This window comes from Megascapheus bottae, chromosome 24 (assembly GCF_031878675.1).
Source record: "Megascapheus bottae isolate mThoBot1 chromosome 24, mThoBot2.hap1, whole genome shotgun sequence".
In the NCBI taxonomy this organism is placed as follows: domain Eukaryota; kingdom Metazoa; phylum Chordata; class Mammalia; order Rodentia; family Geomyidae; genus Megascapheus; species Megascapheus bottae.
In genome coordinates this window covers 6,615,762-6,639,247 of record NC_143532.1, presented here as the reverse complement: position 1 = coordinate 6,639,247, position 23,486 = coordinate 6,615,762, and the positions used below count along the sequence as shown (strand labels likewise).

Below are 23,486 nucleotides of genomic sequence, written 5' to 3'. Positions count from 1 at the left end.
AATGCATCTATTTTTCTGTGATTCCAGCAGGAATTTTTCCATCTCTGGGCTGTAGCGCTGTCCCCGTGTGCATCTTTAAACCAATGTGCAATCAATCAGAGTTTGTTCTTTTCAAAATAGTTTTCTTTCTAAAGACCCAAAGTCATTTTGGACAATTTTTTTTCCCTCAAGCTCTTAAGTTTTGAATTGCTGGTTCGAATGCATTGGTCACTTAGAAAGGAAATTAACACTCTTTCTGAAGATAGAACACGATTTTCTTTTCTTGCTGTAATTGCTATTATTTCATCCTGAATACAGAAGTATTCTAGTGCTGTCGAATTATAAAACGACAGTTTAGTAATGAATTTTATATGAATTGCTGATACATGGCACAGGGAAGGGGCTTCTGACAGAAAAACTCTTTTAACGAGAGCAAGAGTAGAATAAGAAACAATAATAAGATGCAGATGTGACTGGAATACATTGTGCAGGTGAAATAGTGTGATCAAAATATTATGTATCCATGTGCAATAGGAATAAAGGCTCAACAATTAGCTCCAATAACAATCAATAAAAATATTACTATGTTGCTTGACAAGGGGAGCCCTGTAAAAGTGTATTTTTAACACCTCTGAATTTCTAATAATTTTTTTGTATTTGCATTTGCATTTCTGTGGTTTCTCATCTTTATTTCCATGTTTAAAACATATGCATTTGTCAAAGCTGTAATAGCAGAAGAAAGATGTGTTATCTAATGAAGTAGGGACTCCACTGAGATGAAACTTTCACATGTGAAAAAGAAGGCAAGCAAAAATAGGATAGCTTCCAGTGTGAAGCCGCCACCCCAGGCTCAGTTTATAGTGAGCCTGTTGGAATCCATGAGTGATCATTAAATGCTCAGGTTTGCATCAAGAAATTCAATGTATTCTGGGTTTATAGCATCTAATTGTAATGTTACACTTACTTGACTATTGTTAAATTGGATTCCATTTGAAATACGTGATATGTACTCAAGAACATAAGCTATAATATGGCCTCCCTCATTTCTAGACCTTAAAAGTAATGCATATTTAACTTACCTTCCAATTCTTTCATATCCTTTTTCATGTATACACACGTGTATATATAACTGTATATGATGCATGTCTATGTATACGTATACTGAGATACATATGCACCAAGTGTAAGTCAGTATATATACAGATCTACACATGCGTGTGTATGCTTATATGGATATATACATGTGTATGTATACATATGTATGCATGCGTGTGTATGAATATTTATATATCCATGTATATATTTATGCATATGTGTATGTATTTGTATATATATTTGTGTATATATACAAATATTTGTATATATATGTATGTGTGTGTATATATATTGTGGGTAGAAAGGCACATCATGTGACAAGTCATGAGGTAAATAGTCTTTCTTTTGGATCTCTTGATGCAAAAATAAGAGGGAAAATAGCCTGAGAAAAAGGAAGGGATGCTTTTCCTTGACTCTTTCCATTGGTGTGGATCCAGAATCTTGCATAATGTGCACACTACAGAATCCGTGGGGGATTCTGTAGCTCTCCATGCACGTCTTCTGTGGAAGCTCTGACTTCCTACTAGGACTGCCGATGCAGGTGTTGGGAAGCTTTGGATCAGACAAATGCCATAGGTATAAAACAAATAAGACCCAGAACGGTGTGACTCTTGCTGGAAAACAATAATCCTGTCTAGCCAACTGAACAATGAGATTTCCTAGAGTCTGCTGAGATCCTCCCTCTTGACAAAACACCATAAAGGCTTAAAACATGAACCAGTTACCATATAATCAGAGCATCCGAGAGCTCCCGTTTCGTTTTGGCCACACACTTATTTTAAACAAAGACAGATCTAATTTGTGACTTTATGGATGAGTGAAAAACAGTCCCTGAAATGTACTACGGAGAATTGAAGAACAGACAGCAGAGATGAGTTTTTGGTGTGGAGAAGAATCCTTAGAGAATGCCTCTTACTGATCTACTGAATTTTATTTCCCTACAAATGTGGCTTGCCACGATTCTGCAGTTGGTTCCTTTTAGATAAGAGTTTCTTAGCATTTCCCTTTTGGTTTTTTTTGCAATTACGGGTCTCTTTTTTTTAAGTATGTTTATTGCCATGCTCTAAAAACTGGTTAATGTGGCCAAACTCGTCATCTCTGTGTTTGCAAGAAATGGAGTGAGACTATTATGAAGTGTGGAAGGAGAATTATTTGCCAACAAGAATATGAATAAATCTAGTCAATTTTTGATTGATAGCAATGTCTTGCCTGGTAATAGGAAAGTGGGGCAATGCATTGAGCTGGATGCTGACAGGTATATCACATTCAGGACTACAAAACAGAGGCTAATCATGGATGAGAAACAGATCCGTCCTCAGTCAACAATAACAATAGTAAAGATGCTAAGTCAAAGCTATTTCAGTATATTGGCAATGATGATGAAGTGGAAATTATCCCCTGAATATGAGGGAAGTGATTAGTTATATAATAAAGATAAAACTAAGCTTGATAAACCATCTGACATAAGAAGCTCTAAAACCTTCAGCATTAGAAGGAGGGGGTAAAAAAAAAACCAGGCTGAGTAAATCATTAAAACACACACAGACATGCAGTTTTATGGTCCTCTGGGCTGCGTGCCTTCTGTGGTTGGGAAAAAAGACCTGGTCGTAAGATCTGCCTTGTTCTGACTCACTACCTGGGGATGGTGTTATTTCAAAAATATTCAGCCACCTACATTTGGGAACCTGGCCAGCTCTGTGGGCCAGGCCTGCTAATGGTCATCAAAGGAGCAGTTCTTCCATGCAAGGATTACCGGGCAAATGCTACCTGCTTATTTTGTACATGGTGTGGCCTTCGTTCAGTAACACTCACATGGCCAGTATTTGTGAGGCCTGCTCTGTCATCTGAGTGCAAGCAAGGCTTTCTGAATTTGGAACTTGGAATGTCTTGAGTAAGAAATGCCTGGCTTGCTACTCATTTGTGATAATATCTTAGAGCAGAAACTCAAATCCAGAAGCAAAGGCCAGACTGACAGGATGGTTTCAACTGGCAATCCTGCCACCATTTTAAGTATGTATGGTAGTAAGGCCTGGTTCTAGAAAGATGAGTTGAAAATCAGTTTCCATTTCTTGATTTTTCAGAACTTCAATGACAAAGTTCAAGGAACAACTAAAATAGTAAATCCAAAAATCTGACTGGATCTGTTAGGTTATATATTTGCTGGTTTGGAAGATCTGTTTTAGGGACCTTCTCTCAGCTCCTAGTATCCAAGGACTGTGAAATGCATTATGGTTTTGGGTGCCTCTGCCTCCCCTCCCCAGTAGGGGAACGGGAGTCCATGAAGATGACAGGTGCCTGCCACATGGGGTTTTACCTACACCTCTGCTGTCTACTGACTCACACACATTAATCATCCACATTTTAGAAATTCCACCAGGATTTGGTTTTAGCTGATGTGTGTGAGGGTTAACTTTGTGGCTTTACCTTGGCCAGGCTGTGACATATCGTTCTTTGTTTCATCGTTAATTTAGATGTAGCATTGAAAGAATTGTTAGGAAGTGATTAAAACTTTTATCAGTCATCTTTAAGAAAGCAGGGTACTTTCCATAATATGAGTGAATTTAAGGAACTGCTCACCCTAGAAATCAAAGTCAAAGGCTTCCTAAAGAAGGAAACCTCTTCTTTAGGATCATTATGTGAAAACCTTACTGAGTTTCTAGCCTACAATGTAGATCTGCACATTTCTAACTTGCCAGCCACCCTGCATCTCTCTCTGTTTCTCTTTCTCTGTATACATGTGTGTACATATGTAAAATATGATTATTTTATATGTCTCCACATATGTTTATGATGCTATTGTGTAATATATAATACATAACAGATATGCTATAATCTATAATATTAATAATAAATATATGATCTCATGGGCTACATGTAGTTTGGATGCTATACACTAATGCTAGAAACATGATAGCTTTGCCAGTAGACTCCATTGGCTCTATTTACCTAGAACAATTCGACAAATACATCTAGGCAGTCTCCATTTTTAGGTTCAGTCCTTCCTTTTCTTCTGAGAATCAAGACACTGGTATGAATAAGGTATCTCACAGTCCTTCAGACTGTGGTATCTTAGAAAGAACTCCTTCCAAGAAACATCACTCCTCTATCACACGAGCCTGAACCCAGCCTCAGACATGCCCAGCTGCTCCCTATCAATATCCAGTCCCTCCCGTGTCGCTGTCCCTCCCGGCTCCTTCAGGAGTCCACTCAATTGGCTTCCCCTGTGTTGAGATATTTCCTGATGACCAGTTGGGAGAGTAGCTAGAACACCAGGACCCGGAGTGCTTGTCCTCATCTGCACTTCTGTCTCGTCACCCTTTCTCCACACACTGCTGCAGTGGCCTTCCAAAAGGTAATTCCAGAAGGCCCTGCTCCTGCTGGTGTTGGGACAAAGATCAGAATGACCTCCAGAGCATTCTGCAGCTGCCCACCTCCAGACCTTCCACTCAGGCCTGTGTGGTCAGTGAGTGGCTGTAGACAAACCTTTGGCTACCTGGTCCAGGTCATCTTGTCACAAGACCTCCTTTTCCCTGCCACCATCTTATTATTCTATTCCCACAAACATCCCTGTTTTCCATCCTTCTGCATTTGCTGTGAACCTGGGTATCCAGCTGTAAATAGGTAGAATGGGTCATTCAGTCATTTAGAGATGACATTTCTCCCTCCTGAGACCAGGCAAGGCTCCATGAGGAAAAGGGTTGGATTGCTCCTTTCCAGCAGTGTGTTTTGGGGATCGAGAAAGGCATGCATGGCTCCACTAGCAGTAGGGTTGTGGTTCCCACTGGGTAGATTTACCAACAAAAACTCAAGACGATGTCATGTTACAGCTGTGGTAGAGCTTAGACGTGAGCTCAGGACTTTAGATCCCAGTAAGAGCTCAGGCTTCCATGTCTCATGGCCTCCCTGTTTCTGAGCAGACCACGCCCACTCTCAACATCACATCCAGGGATAGCCAATCATATCTGTGGATAAACTTTGTTCACATCCATCTTTCCACATACAGGTCTACATAGACCTACTCAGTTTTTTTCCCGAATAACCAAATCCAGTGTTTCCTCATTACGTCCCCCATTGTGTCCTTGAAGTACTTTACCTCCAATATTTTTCTGAGTTTTGTCTACATTTTGCTTTTATTTTCTTATTCTTCAGTATTAATTCCTAATAAATTGAAAGATTTGAACTTTAAACTGACTTCTGTGTTCTCTCATCACAAGAGGTCAGGATACTGCCTTAGAAAAGATGGAGGATGACCCTGTGAAAATAGCACAGGTATGAAGTAAGCCTGTGGCCAGCCAGCGCTGCCTCTGGCTATCCTGAGATGGCTTTTATGATGCCAGATGGAGCGGGCCTCTGTGGTGGTCCCCAAAGAGCCACGTGTGGAGCTACTAGGCAAGAATTCATTACTGGTTTTTTGTGATTGTCGTTGGTGCATAGTTAGAACGATTGTTTTTGTCGCTTTCCTAGAACTAGGGCAACGCTACAGCCTCCTTGGCAAGTCCAGGGCCATTTATCAATGTGTAGAAAGTATGTTTTCTCCCAGACCCCAGGCCCTGGACAGGCCTTTGGGTGACTCTACTGCTTGGACCATCTATCTTGCTCACCATACAAGAGTAGAATCCCACCAGCTCTGTTCACATTTATCACTAATGTTCTAGCCCAGTGTCTTTACTCATGTTCTCATTCACTACCTTTATAAAATAAAAGCTTCCTATTTTATTCATTCTTTGCCTTGCCCTGGCACAAATAACCTGTGGAGCCACTTTTTTGTCTTCTTAGACTACATTTCTCGTCTTGTATACTGCAGCTAATCCTTTACAAAAAGAATGGGATGGGAAGGGATGGGGTAGTAAGTTAAGGACTCTAAAACCCACCCCAAATTCAGGAGAGCAAGGACCCACCAAGGATAGTTATGTACTGTTTGATCTTCCTTTTATATAAATCAATCCTATGTAATATGGTTTTATTTGTGTTTGCATGAATATAAATATACACGCATCTGAAATGCAGACTTGATTTTAAACGGCCATCGTTTTAGAGGATAAGGTAAAATGAGTTATCACAAGAAAACATTAATCCCTGAAAGCAGCTATTCCTACCATCAATGTCTGGGCTGCTACTTTTCTTTTCCTTTACTCTTCACTTGGCAGTGAACTTCGTTGATACGATAAAGGGTAAAGAGACAGCCAACTCTACTGAGAGGTTCCTTGATGGATTTTCACCTTTTGTAACATTCGTAGAAAGGTTTTTCCTCACCCCTCAACTGCACAGCCAACTCTATTAATTTCAGAGTATCTTCTAGGTCTGTCTTTATTTGGGTTCTGTCTTTATTTCATGGTGTATTCCACAAGGGCTCCTTGGGGGACGGCATCCCGATGTGGTGTGCATTCAGAAGTCATCTGCTCTGGAGCACAGTACCGTGTCCACATCTCCCTCTGGTTGCAGTGGGGTTTGGGAAGGTCAGTATGTCTCACAGCCAATACACAGCCACACTGTCAATCAGTAAGTAGGTCTTTATGAAACAGCTGCTTTCTAGAAAACACTGAGGCAGAGGCCAGGGGACCAACAAATTCACTATTCTGTGAATGCAAAAGAATAGTAGGAGAGTGAAAGATGCTTGAAAGATATTTTGTTAATGTTTCTGTTGTCAGATGAATTGGGTCCCTTGGCCTAAACAAAAGGTATTTCTGAATCCTTACCCTTGGCCCCTGGGGTTGTAGCCTTATTTGGATACCAGATCTTTAAAGACATAAAGAGAGGACGACAAAGTCATACTGAAGAAAACTAGCCAAATTAAACAAAAGAAATTACACCCATCACTCCATGCCACACTTCCCTGAGAAATCAGCCAGCAACACGCCAACTGCTGACTGAGAAAAAGTAGAAAAGTGAAGTCAAAAATCCCAAAGCTAAAAACAGAGCATTCTGAACACCATCCCCAACCACATATGACTAAAGAGATTTGCTCATTTAGAAGATTCATTTTGTTCTAGACAGTAGATTCTGCCATAGCTCCTTCTGAGAACCCAGTAAACAAATTATCTTGATGAGATTTTTTCTCATTTGAGTCTGCAGCCTAATGAAACACCTCAGTGTGGGCCCCAGTGCAACCCACAGAACATCTTGGCCATTCTCCAGTGAATTCCCTAATTCTGCCACCACATCGTGTGGCTTCTTTGAAGTAATGATACCATATCTAAAAATGTCAGGTTTAAGCTATATATTCCTGCTCTCATTTTACCTCTTGTAGCTTTCTATTCTTAACATTCTGTCTCACAGAAATAGGAAGAATTCTTCATATCAAAGTATCTCTGTGTTTGATGTACAAGAGTCTGGCTAAGCCCTGGTGGCTCGTGCTTGCAATCCTAGCTCCTCAGTATGTTGAGACTAAGAGGAGTGCTATTTGAAGCCAGCTAGAGAAAAAAAATTCTTGAGAACCCCTTCTGTAACAAGCCAGCAAAAAGCTGAGCTGGGGCTTTTCCTCCCTGGCTGTCGGAAGGCCTGCCGCCATCATGAATGACACAGTAACTATCCGGACCAGGAAGTTCATGACCAACCGACTACTTCAGAGGAAGCAGATGGTTATTGATGTCCTTCACCCTGGAAAGGCAACAGTACCTAAGACAGAAATCCGGGAAAAACTTGCCAAAATGTACAAGACTACACCCGATGTCATCTTTGTATTTGGATTCAGAACCCATTTTGGTGGTGGCAAGACAACTGGCTTTGGCATGATTTATGATTCCTTGGATTATGCAAAGAAAAATGAACCCAAACACAGACTTGCAAGACATGGCCTGTATGAAAAGAAAAAGACCTCCAGGAAACAGCGAAAGGAACGCAAAAACAGAATGAAGAAAGTCAGAGGTACTGCCAAGGCCAATGTTGGAGCTGGCAAAAAGTGAGCTGGAGATTGGATAACAGCCAAAGGAATGAAGATCCTGCAATGACCTGACCTGCAGTGATGACGGATTTTTCACAGAGGGATTAATAAATTGTTAAAAAAAAAAAAAAAAAAGCTGAGCTGGGAACATGGCTCATGAGGTAGAGCATACCCATTGTGAACAAGAAAACCAAGCAAGAGCATGAGAACTTGAGTTCAAGCCCCAATACCATAATACATACATATATATATATATATATCCACCTTGATAAACGAGGATATAGATGAACTCTCAAACTTCAACTAGAATAAAAGATGGCTGAAGTTCTCACTGTACTACAATACAGATGTGTTGCAAACAGGGGAAATATAGATTTTTCAATTGTCATTAATGATTGCCTACTACATACCCCCCCCCAAAAAAAGCAAACTGTATCTTCTAAACCACATCAAAGAATAGAAAAGCAAGCTTGAGTTTGGGCTAAGTTTTAAATATGGTTCCATTGTTTCTCCTTAATCAATATAAATTGAAAATAGATTCGTCTAGTTCATTTCAAGAACCTGGTAATGGATTTAGAAAGCCAATTGCAGGTCTCTCAGGCATTGAGTGAAAAATAAAGCATGAATGGTCATCTGTCAATGAAGCTGAGCTGTGAAACAGCACTGTGACATATCACAGAAAACAGAGACAACATCAGCAATGACAGCACATGGACTCCAGGGACCCGGGGTTGTCACTGAGTTTGGGGAACACAGAAGGAACACCAGGACAACTACTCCATAGTATCAAGAAAATAGGAAGTAAAGATTAAGGGATAGCTAAGAGCAAAACTAGCTAGTCCAGGGCAGGCAGTTCTCCAACATGGTATAATTACTGATTAAATACTGTGTATAGAGATTTCTAAACATCTAATACTAAAACTCATTCCATTTGTCCTAAATTCGTGTTGCATCCATAACCAAAAAAAAAAAAATTGAGAAAGTACTTTCCAGTGACCTCTTGTTACATAATGCGTCACACAAATGATGTAGTTTATAACCATAGTTTATGTTACTCATGAGTCTGGCTGTTGTCTAGACTCATCTAGAATGTTCGTGCTCAGAGTCTTTTCATGGCTGTACCCACAGGGTACTTAGGACTGTCATGCATGTACACACATGTATGCACATGCATACACACATACACTCACATACAATCTAGAACCTCATGAGGGCTGAAGTCCACCTACGTATCTGTTCACACCGCTCCGTGCTTCCATGGAAGCTCCACCTCGTCTCTCTTCTGAACAGCCAATATCTCCCATGATGGCTGTTAGCTCACCACCATCACCACCTCATTCTCTCAAGATATGTAAACTACATTGAGCGCCTCTGGGAGCCCGAAGGCTGCAGACTATAGGGGGAAAGTGTTTGATTAAATCCACACCATGGTGATCAAATTAAAGAAATTGGTGCTAAAGATTCAAGGATCCTAGAGACTCCATTAGGCAACTCCACCTCCACTACGCAGGTCTGTTTCCCTGCTCACATGCGGTCAGAAGTGTACAGTGCTCAAGAGCCACCCCCCTGGGGTCATGAGACTTCCTCGGCTGCATGACCTTCTCACTAAAATTTAATTAGCTTAAATTATTTTATATGCAATGGTAGTAAAGTTTCCTCGGCTTCTCAGCTCACCCTAGCCCAGCAGTAACAAATTAAAAGTGGTAAATACCAACCACATTGACATTTGACAACTGGTAAAAAAAAAAAAGAAGAAACAAAGAAACAAAGAAATCTTCATGGGGCGGGGGAGAGAATGTCCATTTCCTACCATTCACACACCACCCCAAAGAGGAGTCAAAAGCCACTTGTAGGTGGGCTCCATCCGTGAGGGTGTCTAGGCATCAAGAAGAAATGGATGAGGTCTTGTCAGAATATTCTTTTCTTCTTGCTGCAATTATAACATAGACATGTTTACATCATCAGGAAACACTAATTTAGAACAAATAAAGACAAGGTGACATGCCGAGAGGCTGACACAGTCTCAAGCTGAGCTGTTTCCAACCTGCTGGGAAGGAAATGGACCATGAGACCACCCACCCTTGCCATGTGTGTGGCTCAGTAGGAAGGGTGACCTTGACTGAGAAAGTCAGTATGTCTCTTCCTCAGAGGCCATGGGCAAGGACAGGGGAATGTACAGCAACTCAGACATGCAGCACAGGCCCGAATCCCACTGCCTTCAGGCTCTCGCCTGCTCCCTGAAGAAAACCCAGGAAGTCGGGGAGTCCTCCCCATCATGTTATTTATTTATTTACTTACTTACTTACTTAATCCTAACCAGTTACAGTGAATTTCTCTTCCAAACAACTCCTCGCTAGGACAAACGGATGGAAGCTCCATCATCTGAAAAGCAATCCAGCTGTCAAAGGCATCGATCCTCCAGCATCTTCAACAGCTGTCATGTTACAACCGTTCATGTGGTTTACCAGAGTGCTCTTTATTCCACAGGAGTGTGTTTCAATAAACTCTCCACGTTTTAATTAGAACAATCAGGTTCATCACTTCCATAACGAGCTTTGTGTAAAACAGATGTCCGCAATTTTATTTCGAGATGGCCCCAATAAGGGAATTTGATCACAATTAGTTGAAATACAGTGATCTTTTTTCTTTGTTCAAATAGTATGCTTATACTTAGTATTAATGTATATCAATGTCTATCTTCTTGAAGTTGTAAATTTAAATCACTGTAGGTTTCAAAGAAAGCCTCATGATTTTTTTGTATCAGATAATCTATATTTTAAGAAAAATAAAAGTATATTAGCCCGGTAGACAATAATTTTTTTATTTATGATTTTGAAGTTCTATGATTTATATCCACTCGGGTAAAAGTGAGAATAAACCTCGCCTTCTGCCATGCCCCCCATATTGCAAAAGAGAAAATTAATATGGCAGACCGTTGACAATGATGCCGTCCATATGTATATAAAGGTTCATTTTCCTATTTCTATGACCAATGCAATTGGAATATTTGAGAGGGGGATTGCACTGAATACTTCTAGTACTGTAATTATTTTCACAGTATGGATTCTGCTAATTTAAGAACCTGAGAGGTTTTTCCACCTTCTAGTGCCTTCTTCAATTGCTTTCTTCATATATATGTATAATTGTCATTGTGGTGGGATTTCACCTTTTTAGTTTATTTCTAGGCAAGTTGTTAAGCTATTGTGGATGATGATTTGTGTATGTTACCTTTCTGAAAGTTTGGTTTTTTTTTTATTTTTGCTAGTTCTGGAACTTGAATTCGGGGCCTAGGTGCTATCTTTGAGCTTTCTCAAAGCTAGCATTCTACCATTTGAGCGGCAGTATCACTTCCAGCTTTTTTCTGTGTATGTGGTACCAAGGAATTGAACCCACGGCTTTGTGCATGCTAGGCTACTAGGCCACGCTCCCAGCCTTTCTGGAAGTTTTTACGAAACCTAATGGTGATTTCTTTTTCCTTCTTTCCTTCCTTCCTTCTTTCCTTCTCTTTTTCCTTCCTTTCTTTCTTCCTGTGAAATTTTTAGAATCTTTTAATGTGAGAGCATATCACCTGCTAAAGGATAAGCTGGTTTCTTCCTTTCTGCTATGTATCCATTTTATTTCTTTCTCTTGCCTGATTGCTCTGGCTTAGAATTCAAGAAATTTCAGTTTTCCTCCATGATGTTGTCTGTCAGTTTGTCATGCAAACCCTTTACAAGGTGGAGGTCTGTTTTTCCTTCCTAGTTTCTTCAAGGCTTTTATCCTGAAAGGAGGCTGGATTTTCACTAAAAACATCTGTTGAGACAATCTTGTGGTTTTTGTCCTTCGTTCCAACTGCACAGCATGAAAACTCTTGCTGCTGTGAATTGGCAAAGGCATTACAAAATGCCAGCTCTTTGGTTCCTTGCTGTAGAAACATGTATTTCCCCTTGGAAAAGGTCCTGCTTTCAGAACCAGCTAGGAGCTATTCTTGGCAAGACTTAATTTTTTTCTCTCTCGACATGTTACGGCCATTGCGACACCACTGTGCATTTGCTAACACGAGGTTGGCATTGAATCTTTCACAAAGAAAGAATAAAGACCAGCCTGGTCTTAGGAAGTCTAGCTATAAAAAACAAAAAGCTAGGAAAGAATGTTTCCTGGTGGTATTTCTCCTACTTGAAGAAGTAGTATTTTTAAGCCTAATTCTACTAAATCCTACACAAGCAGCAATTAATTAAATGAGGCCACTGGTTGTGGAGGGGGGGTAAAGGGGGAAGTTTCCAAAGTCTCATTTCTCACCACCAGCCAACCTCAAGGCAGAAACAGCCACTCAGGTTTTGGGAAACAAAGATGGTGAAGACCACACACCCTAAGACTTACATTATGTGAGGAAACTTATTATGTGAGTTCTTAGCAAATACACCATTTAGATAAAAGTTGAACCTCCAAGTAATCTGACTTCATCTAGACATGTTTTGATAAGATTTCCTGGACAGTGAAGAAAAACCTAGACTAGGAAATTATCCCAAAAGAAGCAGAAGGATCTGGGTCCTGGGAGTCCAGTGGGCCTCGTTTAAGCTCTGGGTTTGCTAGCTGTACTTACCTGTGCAACATGAGATCAATGTTTGCTATGCTCTGCTGTTTTGAGCTTCGGAATGGGACAAATGCCCACCTCCAAGTGGAAGGTCAAAAACAATAACAACATAAAAGAAAATCTGTTAGAATCTCACTGCTGAAATATCTAAAATTCCCCCGGTAGTGTAGAAAGCCCTCATTTGAGAGATGAGACCATTTGTGCAACTACACAAAGAACACCTTACACACCCCAGCTTGTTGAGTTTACAGTGCAATCACAAATACTGGTACAGGCATCTGGGTGCCGGGGGCTGACGCCTGTAATCCTAACTACTCCAGAGGCTGAAATCACAGAATCATGTTTGAAGCCAGCCTGGAGAAGAAAGTCCTTGAAACTCTTATTTCCAATTAACCAGCACAAGGCCAGAAGTGGAACTGAGGCACAAGTGACTGAGCATCAGCATGGAGTAAAAAACAGAGTCCAAGGCCCTGAATTCAAGATCCAGTACTGGAGCACACACCTGCGTGTGCAAAAGCAACACACACACACACACACACACAAAGTAGTGCACATACAGATAGTGGTTCATTTAACAAAATTCGAGTGGTTGAATTTTTATAGAGTTTAATTCAGCTTGTGAAAGTGTAGGAGCATCCACAATTAAGCAGCTCTATTTGGACAGCTTTTAGTGAATAACCAAGACCTAAGTCTCCCCTCAAAAGCAGGATCCATCCTTTCTAAGGGCAGTGACCCCCAATGAGCTCATTGGACCCCACGTCTTTAGGGTCCCGCCACCCCTCAATACTAGCAGCACAGGAAACTTTGGGGTTGGAGGACATTCAGACCTTAGAAGCACAGCCATGGGAAGAGCCACTTCATCCATCAGACCCGGTGCTTCTAAATAACGGAACCCCAACATGCCTGTTCTGGATGACTTTGAGAGACTAGCATTGAAATGTTGCTGAAGTGACACGGGAACATTTTCTTCCTGGCCCATTTTCTTCATTTGCTCCGCCACTTTTCTCGGAGTTCTGCATTTTTCATTAAGCTTCCTAGATTAGCTTTCGTCCCTACACCTTCTGTCAATACTGGCCTAAGATATTTTGACATTGATTATCAACATCAATTTCAGGTTGATGCCATCTGTTAGGTACTGTGGGACTCACACACGTCTCTTCACTCTTCCTTTCTTTCTCCCTAAGCTCATTTGAATTCCTGCAACTCCTGACACAACTAAACACCATGCTACTACAAAGCATTTTCAAACAGAAGAAAACCAAACTTCATTGGAGCTCCTCTACCCCTTTCTGTCCAGGAATCTATCTCCCTTCATTTTTAATAACTCACTAGTGAACCAGAGGTCTAAAACCAGGGACTCAGAGATCAACCACGGGCTTTCTTTAGCACTGCAGTATGTGAGACACAGGCTGCGTTCTCTCGAAGGTACTTTGCCAGTGTTTGGCAATGATCATGGTTTCTTAAAGACTTCCAGGTGTATCTGCGAGTCCACATCTAGTTAATCTCTTGTCATCATCCTCTTGGACGTCTGTGTCCTCAAAGGTTACAATGATTCCCTTTTCCAAATAGCCTGTCCTCAATAGATGCAACCCTCTCAGTCTCCACCTCCAAACAAAAACCATCCAAAGGCTTGCCAGCTGTGAACAACTCACATCTGGACATCCTCCTCCTGAGTTTATGCTGTGTGTGTGTGTGTGTGTGTGTGTGTGTGTGTGTGTGTGTGTGTGTGTGTGTGTTCGTGGTGGTATAGTTGTTGTTCTATTGTTCTTGTTGTTATTGGATCAGCAGCAACCCAGTGTCTCCCAGCACTGTAAGAATGAAAATCCATCATTTAGTCCATCCTGCAGCACAGCTTCTACTCCTCTACCTTTGCACACAAGTTGCATATTTTGCTATTTATATACTGCTTCTGGGGGAGGGGGATTGTGTTTGTGGAGTTTGGGAGGCGGCATCATATTTCTATTAAAGAGTTATTCTGTTGCCCATAAATATTCAGATGCTGCAGATATCAGAGGGGATTTAAAATCTGAATTTCACAGAAATGACTAAGACCCTGTAATTACTAATTGTATCTCTGCCAAGTGTCATCAGCTATCAACCCTCCCACAGCGGCATCTCGGTGAGGACACACACAGACCGTGTCACTCAAGTGTCAGTCAGCTCGGTCCATGTGCATAGAAGTTATTTCCATTTGCTCTATTACAGAATCAAAGTTAGAAAAGTTTTATTAGTTCTCAACAGTGTAGATATTTCAACCAAGTGCCAATGGCTCATGCTTAGAATCCTAGCTATTCAAGGGACTGTGATCCGGGTTAAAAAAGAAAGTTTCCTAGATTCCATCACTAAAATAACCAGCAAAAGGCAGAGTTGGGGTGGAGCTCAAGTGGTAGAACACCAGCCAAGTGAGCAAGCAAGCCAAACAACGTTGTACATTCCAACTCCAGCAACATACACACACACACACACACACACACACACACACACACACACACACACGTGTCTGTATGTAGACACAGATACTTGATAGGTGGGCCTTTACAAATGAAATAAGTAGTAACTAGATTTTAAAGTCACATTCTAGATTATCTGAGCTGTTGTTGTCACGCTCACTTCTGAGAACGCACTCTCTTATTACAGTTGATAGGCCCCAACGACTTCTAAGCCTTCAAGTCTCAAGACGGCAAAACACCCTGATCAACCACCTGACACCAAGTCAATCCATGATAAAATTTGTAAGGAATGATGAGTGTTTCTTCCCTATATCCAGGGAGAATGAAAAGCTGTGACTTCTTTTCCTTTATCAGCATTTATTAATTATATAAATTGTTGCCATGGTTGTAATATTCCCATATATAGGTAATACATTGATTATATTTACCATCTGATTATTCTCTTACCCTTGCTTCCCCCATCCTTCTTTTCAATAGTCTTTGATGGGTCTGATCATTCTATTCCCATACACGTATATATTGTACTTTGATAAAATTTACTCCATCTATGACTCAAAAAGCTTATTTTTTTTTACAAGGTAACAACCCAGGCTTGTGGCTCACCATCTCTATAAAACTTATTAAACACATTCCAAACGTTTCATTGAGAATAACATAAAAATAGTAGTATGTTAATGCTTCATCCTTTCCTTAATGGAATTTTATTAGGCAAATAAAAAATCTTAGACAATTCTAAAAGCCATTTTTAAGTTTCAGCCATCGAGGGGAAAACACTACCAATTGAGTCACCTGAGTGGGCACATACAGTGTTGTGAGTTGTGACTCCACCGACTGTGAGTAGCATTCACATTGAAGGGAAATGATCCGTTTGTTTTCATTGTCCTTGTTCTTCCCCATGTTTCAAATAAGAATGTTCCTACACTTTGCAGAAGACCACCTAGGATTGCCCTGGATTCTGTACACTTGAAATCATAATATAATAGGGAGAGTGAAAAATGCCTACGTCCCAAATGCAAATGTCACTAACCACTTCAGGTAGTCAGGGCACCACGTCAGCTAGGCCTGCTCGTCACCCCCACTGGTTTTCAGAGGATATTGCTCTCTCCCTAATGTCTTCATGGAGCTATGACCAGATGCTCCTCTCGATTTAGTGTCTGACAGGAAAATACCTGGGAATAAATGACCTCTATAGGGAAACATGTTTCACAGTTTCCAAAACACAAAACAACAATAAAAAGAAAAAGGAGAAACGTGAGTGCCGACAAGTGAACAATTGCCTACACAGTATCTTTCTGATTTCCTACTTACAGAATGTTTAACTTCTTCAGAGTTGCATGCTTTTAGTAAGAGTGCTGTCAGTAATTATTAACGGGGGCTTGTTTTTGTTTGTTTGTTTTTGCAGCACTGGAGTTTGGACTCAGGGTCTCATAATTGGTACATAGCCCTCCCTCCCTGTTTGTTTTTGTTGTTGTTTTGTTTTGTTTTTTCTTTCCGAGATGAGATGCATTCTTTCATTCTTTTTAGCGGCTAACCTCAACCACTGTATTCCCCTACCTATGTCTCCTCCCACATAGCTGGGATGACAGATATGTACCACCGAGCCTGCAGCTGTGGGTTGGCACCGCACTGGGTGAAGTGGAACAGAAGTTGCATTTTCTTTTCCTGGGCTTTCCTGATGTGTTTCCCATTGAAAACAACCATCTGAGAAAAGCACAAAGGAAAATGCCTTATTTTGCGATGGACAGACATACAAGAGGAGAATGGGACTAATAACCATGCCGTCCTCCCAGGGCCTGAGATTCTGAGATTCCCTGGCTGACAAGTGTTGTCTCGCCTCTCATTCTGGAGTCTCTGTGACAGCTCTGCAGTTGGTGTGTGTGTGTGTGTGTGTGTGTGTGTGTGTGTGTGTGTGGTGTGTTCTCATTTTCTCTCCTCTAACTAATACAGTGTGCTTCAAACTAACTCCAGTAAGGCTAAAAACCATTTCATAGAGGGACACAGTAAAAAAGGAGTGGAAGCCATGGATGTGACATCGTTGCTTTTAAAATCCCACTGCTAAACGAACTGCAGGATGCAGTTCACTTTTAAAATGAACATTGAGGATGTACCACAGTCAAGTCAACAGCCATTTCAAAATCTTCTGGGAGAAGCACCATAGACAAAGATGGACTGATCTAGAGTCGAATATGAAGAATCTAGTTTCACAACCCGTCTATTCTGAAGAGGCAGCTAAGAGTGAATCTAGAGCTTTAGACCACAGACCCAAAGTCCTGGGTTTTCATAGAGATAGTCTGACTATCTCCTCTTGTACATCGAGAGGGGGGGGAGGGAACCAAGGAAAAGAGGCTTTCAGGCAGCCACATGGAACAGCATCTCATTTCTCCTTCAACCATCTCCATGGGCAGGGGACAATAGACATACATAATTACCATTCCATTTAATAAATGGGTTTCAGTGGTGTGAGTTGGCCTCAGGACTGGCATCTCACCATCTCAGGGTGGGTGGGTGTGGGACTAACTGGCCATTATCTAAATCCTTGCTCTTGGAGCCATTTCTATTCCAGAAAAAGAAAAAAAAAAGTTGTTGTCACTGTCATCACTTGAGGGGACAAGGTATTATTGCACATGAGAAAATTTCTCCTGCTCAAAGGATAGCCTTTTCTTTGTGGGTAACTGTCCTCATTTGGGGCCCGAGGAAGGAGGGTCTGTGCTGCAAAGCTTTGGTGCTCCTTAGGGGTAGTTTCAATCCCTTGCCATAAAGATGTTATCAATCCACCCTGTTCTGCCCAGACTCCAAGGTGATTGCAAGGTGACTGCTGAGAAAATGGCTGAAGGACACGTGAAAAATCAAGACTGGGATGCCAAGCTTTTCTCCTGCCTTTAATTAATTCATAGCCTAAGTAAGAAATCAGTGCTTTCCAGCAAAAGATTCTTGGAAGTACCTGTTTATACGATTGCCAATTCAAATATCCACATATATGTCCTTGAATTTATTATTGTTATTCTTATTATTACTACTGCTACTACAACTACTATTGTTATTACTTATGATGTGCTTCCTACTTTCTAATTTTAGGTTAAGAATATTTTTACCTTGGTTTTCTTAGTTTTTTTTTTAATCTCATTTATCCCAGACATCCCTTGCTTTGCCCTTTGATTTTCGATCAGGTTTTCAATCACACAAGGATTCATCCCATCTGCACTGTGCAATTAGTCACTGTGTAATTTGTGTTGTCTGAGAATGGTCTGAAATATTCATAGCGTGTTAATTGCTTTATCTGGATAAGAGCTCACAGCAGTGGTACATTCAAATGAAGGTGATCATTCAAATTTATTATATACCCTATATGTTTTAAACACTAGCACTCCACATGGTAGAATAAGTATGCAATGGTCTAAGATTCTCTTGGCTTCAGAAAAACAATCCAAGTCATAGAAATTAAGTATTGGTCACCTAGCAGATGCCAAAACACATACCAAAATAATAATGAGATGATTACATACCAGTAGTATGTTTCTTTGACATTAGGTCACATGTCAGAAAAATAGCAAGTCAAGGACAAGTTACTGTGTACATCTTCTATTGGGCCCTGAATGGCCCATGTGCATGCAAAGGTACATATGTCAATAAATGATAGCTCCAGAGCTCTGACTTCAAAAACATTGGGATCAAAAGCACATGAGGGGCGTTTTCATAAAGCCAAGATCACTGCTCTGATACAGACTAACAAGGATGCTTTGATTGTGAATTCAATAGAAAACCACTGGGCAAGGTGATTGCCTAGGAGAGAACTCTGAGCCCAACCTGTCGGGATGAAGGAAGGCTTAGACAAAGGACCTTGGTATTGGAGGTCAAAAGTATCTGTAACCTTCCTTCCTTATTTTTTCCTGGATAATGTGAGAAAATAGCTTGTTGCTACAGAACTTGATAAGAAGAAACTATGGAGTACCATCTAGAAAATGTAAGTTGATACAGGAAAATCTTATCTCTCTTCGAAATTGTTTTTCTCTTTTTGTTGTTGTAAAGGTGTTGTACAGAGGGGTCACTTTGAGTCTTAATATGTAAATGTAGGACTCTTTTCTACTATAAGTAGTTGTATTAAGGAGTTGCTGTTTAACAAAGCAGCTTATAACTACAATACATCTCAATCAGTGTCAACCCTTTCAATAGTCTCACTCAGTCCTCTCAATCCATCCCTTCCCTCACTTTTTTTTTTAACAGTCCTGGGACCTGAACTCAAGGCCTGAGCACTGCCCTGGACCCGTTTTTCTCAAGGCTAGTGCTCTGCCACTTGAGCCACAGCTCTACTTCTGGCTTTTTTTGGGTGCTTCACTGGAGATAAGAGTCTCACAAATTTTATTGTTTCAGTTGGCTTTGAACCATAACCTTTAGATCTCAGCCTTTTGAGTAGCTGAGCCACTGGCACCCAGCTATAAACATTTGATAAATTATATTATTATAATATATAATTGTATAATTACTATAAAGTTATTATAAAATTAAAATATAATGTATGTGATAGAATAATTATAATAAATTATGTTATATAGTACATGTAAAGCATATTACATGTAATATAATCATCGTATGATAATAGTGCTAAATACAGAGATTTCCAACATGTTCAGTGACAGAGGCAAGTATACACTTCATGGCTCATTGTGCTCATAGAAGAGAGCAACACAGGATAAGAGACAACTTAGAAAGTAAGGACCATGAGAGAAGGACACAGTAATATAATGATTATTCTATGTAATATGTAGTATATATTATAATACATAATATGATAAATAAATTATGATACTTGTACTATATACAAAAACATATGTAAACACATAAATTATAATATAGACCACACACATATATATATTATATGAAATATGTGTAATAACATATAAATAACACATATAAATTATAGTATATACAGCACACAATAATATAGAATGATATATACTATAGAGTAAATTGCATAGGATATATAAGGATATATAATATATTATACATGTTTATATAATATATTATACTATATTTTATGTCATTTATATAACCACATGCAATAGATGTCATTTAATTACCTTCTATGTTTTATGTATCATATAACATATAATGTTATATAGACAGATGAGCATATATGTATGAGCATAGTTCTAAATAATGGAGAAAATATTTCTTTTCTGATGATTACGAGGGACAGTCTGTCTTGGTAACCATGACACATGTTACAACACTGAACAATCTTGGACAGCACAGCTTTGAAATGCTCACACTCAAATACCATGCTAAGAAATGGATCCCCAAGTCAGGGCCCCCCAGGGCCCATCCGGTCGTCACCCCGTCACCCCTTCCTGCTGGAGACCAGGTTCTTTCAGAATTAGAGTCAAAATCAACACCTACCTTGACAGCGCTCAGAACGAGTTCCGTCCCCCTGAGCTGAGGAAGAGCAGGCTGTGGACAGACCTTAGAGAGAGAACTTTTGAAGATGAGCACAATTCCTGTGCAGAAGAGCTTACACAATTAGTCATGTTAAATTGCCAAGGTGCATTCGCAGTGTGCGTCCACAGCTGCCCGGCCCAGTGCCAGAGAGTGTTATTTTTACTCTTACAGTTGCAGCAAGACTCTAATTACTAAAAATGCCGATGTCACCTTAATTACAGTTTTATTTAATGATCACATTGGGCTTTGCTCTATGATGTCGATTTTATTTTTCCCATAGTAAAGTATGGCAGGAAAGTAGAGGAGAAACATTCGAGCTCTTTGGGGTGTATAAACTTAAGGGAAGTTGGCAAAAAGCCCCAGTTCACAGGTAATGTTTCAGAATATCTATTTGGCAGTTAAAAAGGAATAGTAAATAGCACATTGTAAAAACAAAATGCAAATTCATGCTTTTCCAGCCAGTCATTATTGCAAATAATAATCATTCATATTTGGGTATTTCAGGACACAGAAATCTATTAGAAACATGACCAATATGCTAACAACTTGCACAATTTCGGAATGCTCATTGCAGGATGGAAGAGTAGATGACCTCCAGGAGCTTGCAATTTATTCGTAGCAAGTGATAAAAGGCATACATCAATTGCACATAAACATCTGGGGATTAAGCAGTCACTGGAATGGAGTGCATAGAGAGAGAGCAGCCAGGTGTCATTAGTCCAATCAAGATTTCTTATTGCAATGCAAGTTTTCAAAGGTTCAGTATGGACTCCGCTTTAGGAGATATCTCCTTTTCCCCTTCCTTCTACAGGCAAGGACAGTTGGACATATGGAGTTCGAGGCCCTTCCAAATGACACAGTAAATTCGTGACAGAGCTGGCATTATAATCTGAGGGCTGTGAAACTCAGTGTTGTGCAGGGTCAACTCCTTAGCAGCTTGGAGAGGAAGACGTGGAGAGCACGTGCGAGCCCCTGAGCACCTGAGCGATTATAGGGCTAAATACAGGCTTCCAGCATGCTCAAAGACAGAGGCAAGTGTACGCTTCATGATTCATGGTGAAAGTAGAACAGAGCGCAACACATCGAACCAGAGACAACTTAGAACACGAAGAGCAGGAGAGTAGGGCTCTGTAAGCAATGCGCAGAGAACTCCATTTCTGAATCTCAGGCAACAACTGGAAACCATTTCAAATGGACCGAAAGCAAAGCATTTCCCTGATCCAAAGTGGAACAGATTACAGTTGGGAAAATGTAGAACAGCCCAATCTTAGAAACAGGGTTGTCCCTGCCAGCTAGGTGTATGATTGGGAAACAAGAACCATAGGAGGATTTGGGTGGCAGAAAAAATTAGTATGTTCTGGAGATTTTACTCCATATTCAAAGACAAATACACACACACACACACACACATACACACATATATATACATATATATATGTACATATGTATGTAGGTGTGTATAATCTAAGAACACAAATTTCAACCACAAATTTATATGTCAAATTATAATATATAGAGAGATATGTGTATGTAGTGAGAATTCAGATTTGGGAAGAAGAAAAAATAAATTCTTTTCTCCATTTTACATAGTAAAATGCATGCCAAGTGGGGACATAGTGTCAAGAAGGGAAAAAACTTAAATTTCAATTTAGTGGTCAGAGCCAAATACTTCCACATATTGGATACAGGAAAAAAGAAAAGACAAGAAATTTTTTTTAAGAGCCCCAATTCCTATACCCCATAAAAACACAGACTATCAAAGCTGAATTTGGCTAAATGAAGAAAACAGTATCTTGGCCCAAGTGTAATTTATTTTATACGGGTAGCTCTTAAAAATTGGAAAATAATAAAAGTCTTTCTCGCCCTGATTAGGAGGATACTGAAGAATCATCCTTAAGATGATCAGAAATCGCCTGTCTCTCTGTGAGGCTAATGTTGTTTTTTATGGAACATAAAGCTGCCCTAGCATCAGGCTTATTGCAGAAGGCAGCTTGAAGAGACATATTTGCCCTGCTTAAGCCTTTAAAATCTTATAAAAATAGCAAGTGCAGCTCATCTGGCTCCACTGAAATAACATCCCTAAGAAGGAAAAGCATTTCAACGAGCTTGAAAAACAAATGCCTCCCCCGAGATCAGCCCTCGCTTTGCAAAAGAGACTTCTTGTCAAAGCTCTTGGGACGTTTTATGTGGAACCAGATGGGGCAAATTTTTCCTTTCATTGCCTTCCCCTCTAATGGATGGGTACCCAGAGACGGCCTGACTCATAAAGTGCAGGAAGCCATCTTCATCAGGTTTCTTTTTTTCAAGAGGTTTATTTTCAGGACATCTACTCTATTGACAAGAATGGGATCAGTGCAATTAAAATGAAAGAACCAGTTTTCAAATCACCATCCCTAGTTTTTACCAGGAGCCTCCTTCATAAACCTGTGAAGGCTTTTATGGCTTTTATCCCTATGGAATTCAAATCACTGCATATCCATCCATGAAAGTTTGGGTTAAGTTAGAGATAAACTGAACCTTTAGGACCTGTATATGAAACTACTCTTTTTTTGTTGTTGTTGTTGGGTCATGGGGCTTGAACTTGGCCTGGGTGCTGTCCTTGAGCTCTTCAGCTCAAGGCTACTGCCCTACCTTTGAGCCAAGCCCAGGTGCTTTTGTGCCCAGGCTGGCTTTGAACCTTGATCCTCAGATCTCAGCCTCCCGAGTAGCTAGATTAAAGGCGTGAGCCACCATGCCAGCTTGAAATTACTCTTAAAATCCAGCCAATTGAATATAAAGCATCCTTTTATCTCTCCACATCCTCATCAACTTTGTGTTTTATTGTTATGCTAGCTGGGATGATATGGAATCCTAAATTGGTTTTGATTTGCATTCCTCTGACGGCTAAAGATGCAATTCCTTTTCCTATGCATTTATTGGCCATTTGTACATCCTTTGAAAAGTGTTTGGGTCATTTGTCATGCTACCAACTGGATTATCTGATCTTTCATTGTCTAATTGTCGAATGAGTAGCAGAAAGGTCTCCTCCCATTCTGAATACTGTCTTCCCTCTGTGCAGATGTTTCCTTGGTGGTAT

General features: G+C 40.2%; 1 long non-coding RNA gene and 1 pseudogene across 3 annotated transcripts in view; both read left to right on the top strand.

Moving 5' to 3' along the window:
- The window catches only part of LOC150046842 (uncharacterized), a 343,930-nt gene that overhangs the window by 275,697 nt on the left and 44,747 nt on the right, over window positions 1-23,486 (top strand). The window lies entirely within an intron of this gene.
- Window positions 7,553-8,089, top strand: LOC150046843 (small ribosomal subunit protein eS24 pseudogene; annotated as a pseudogene).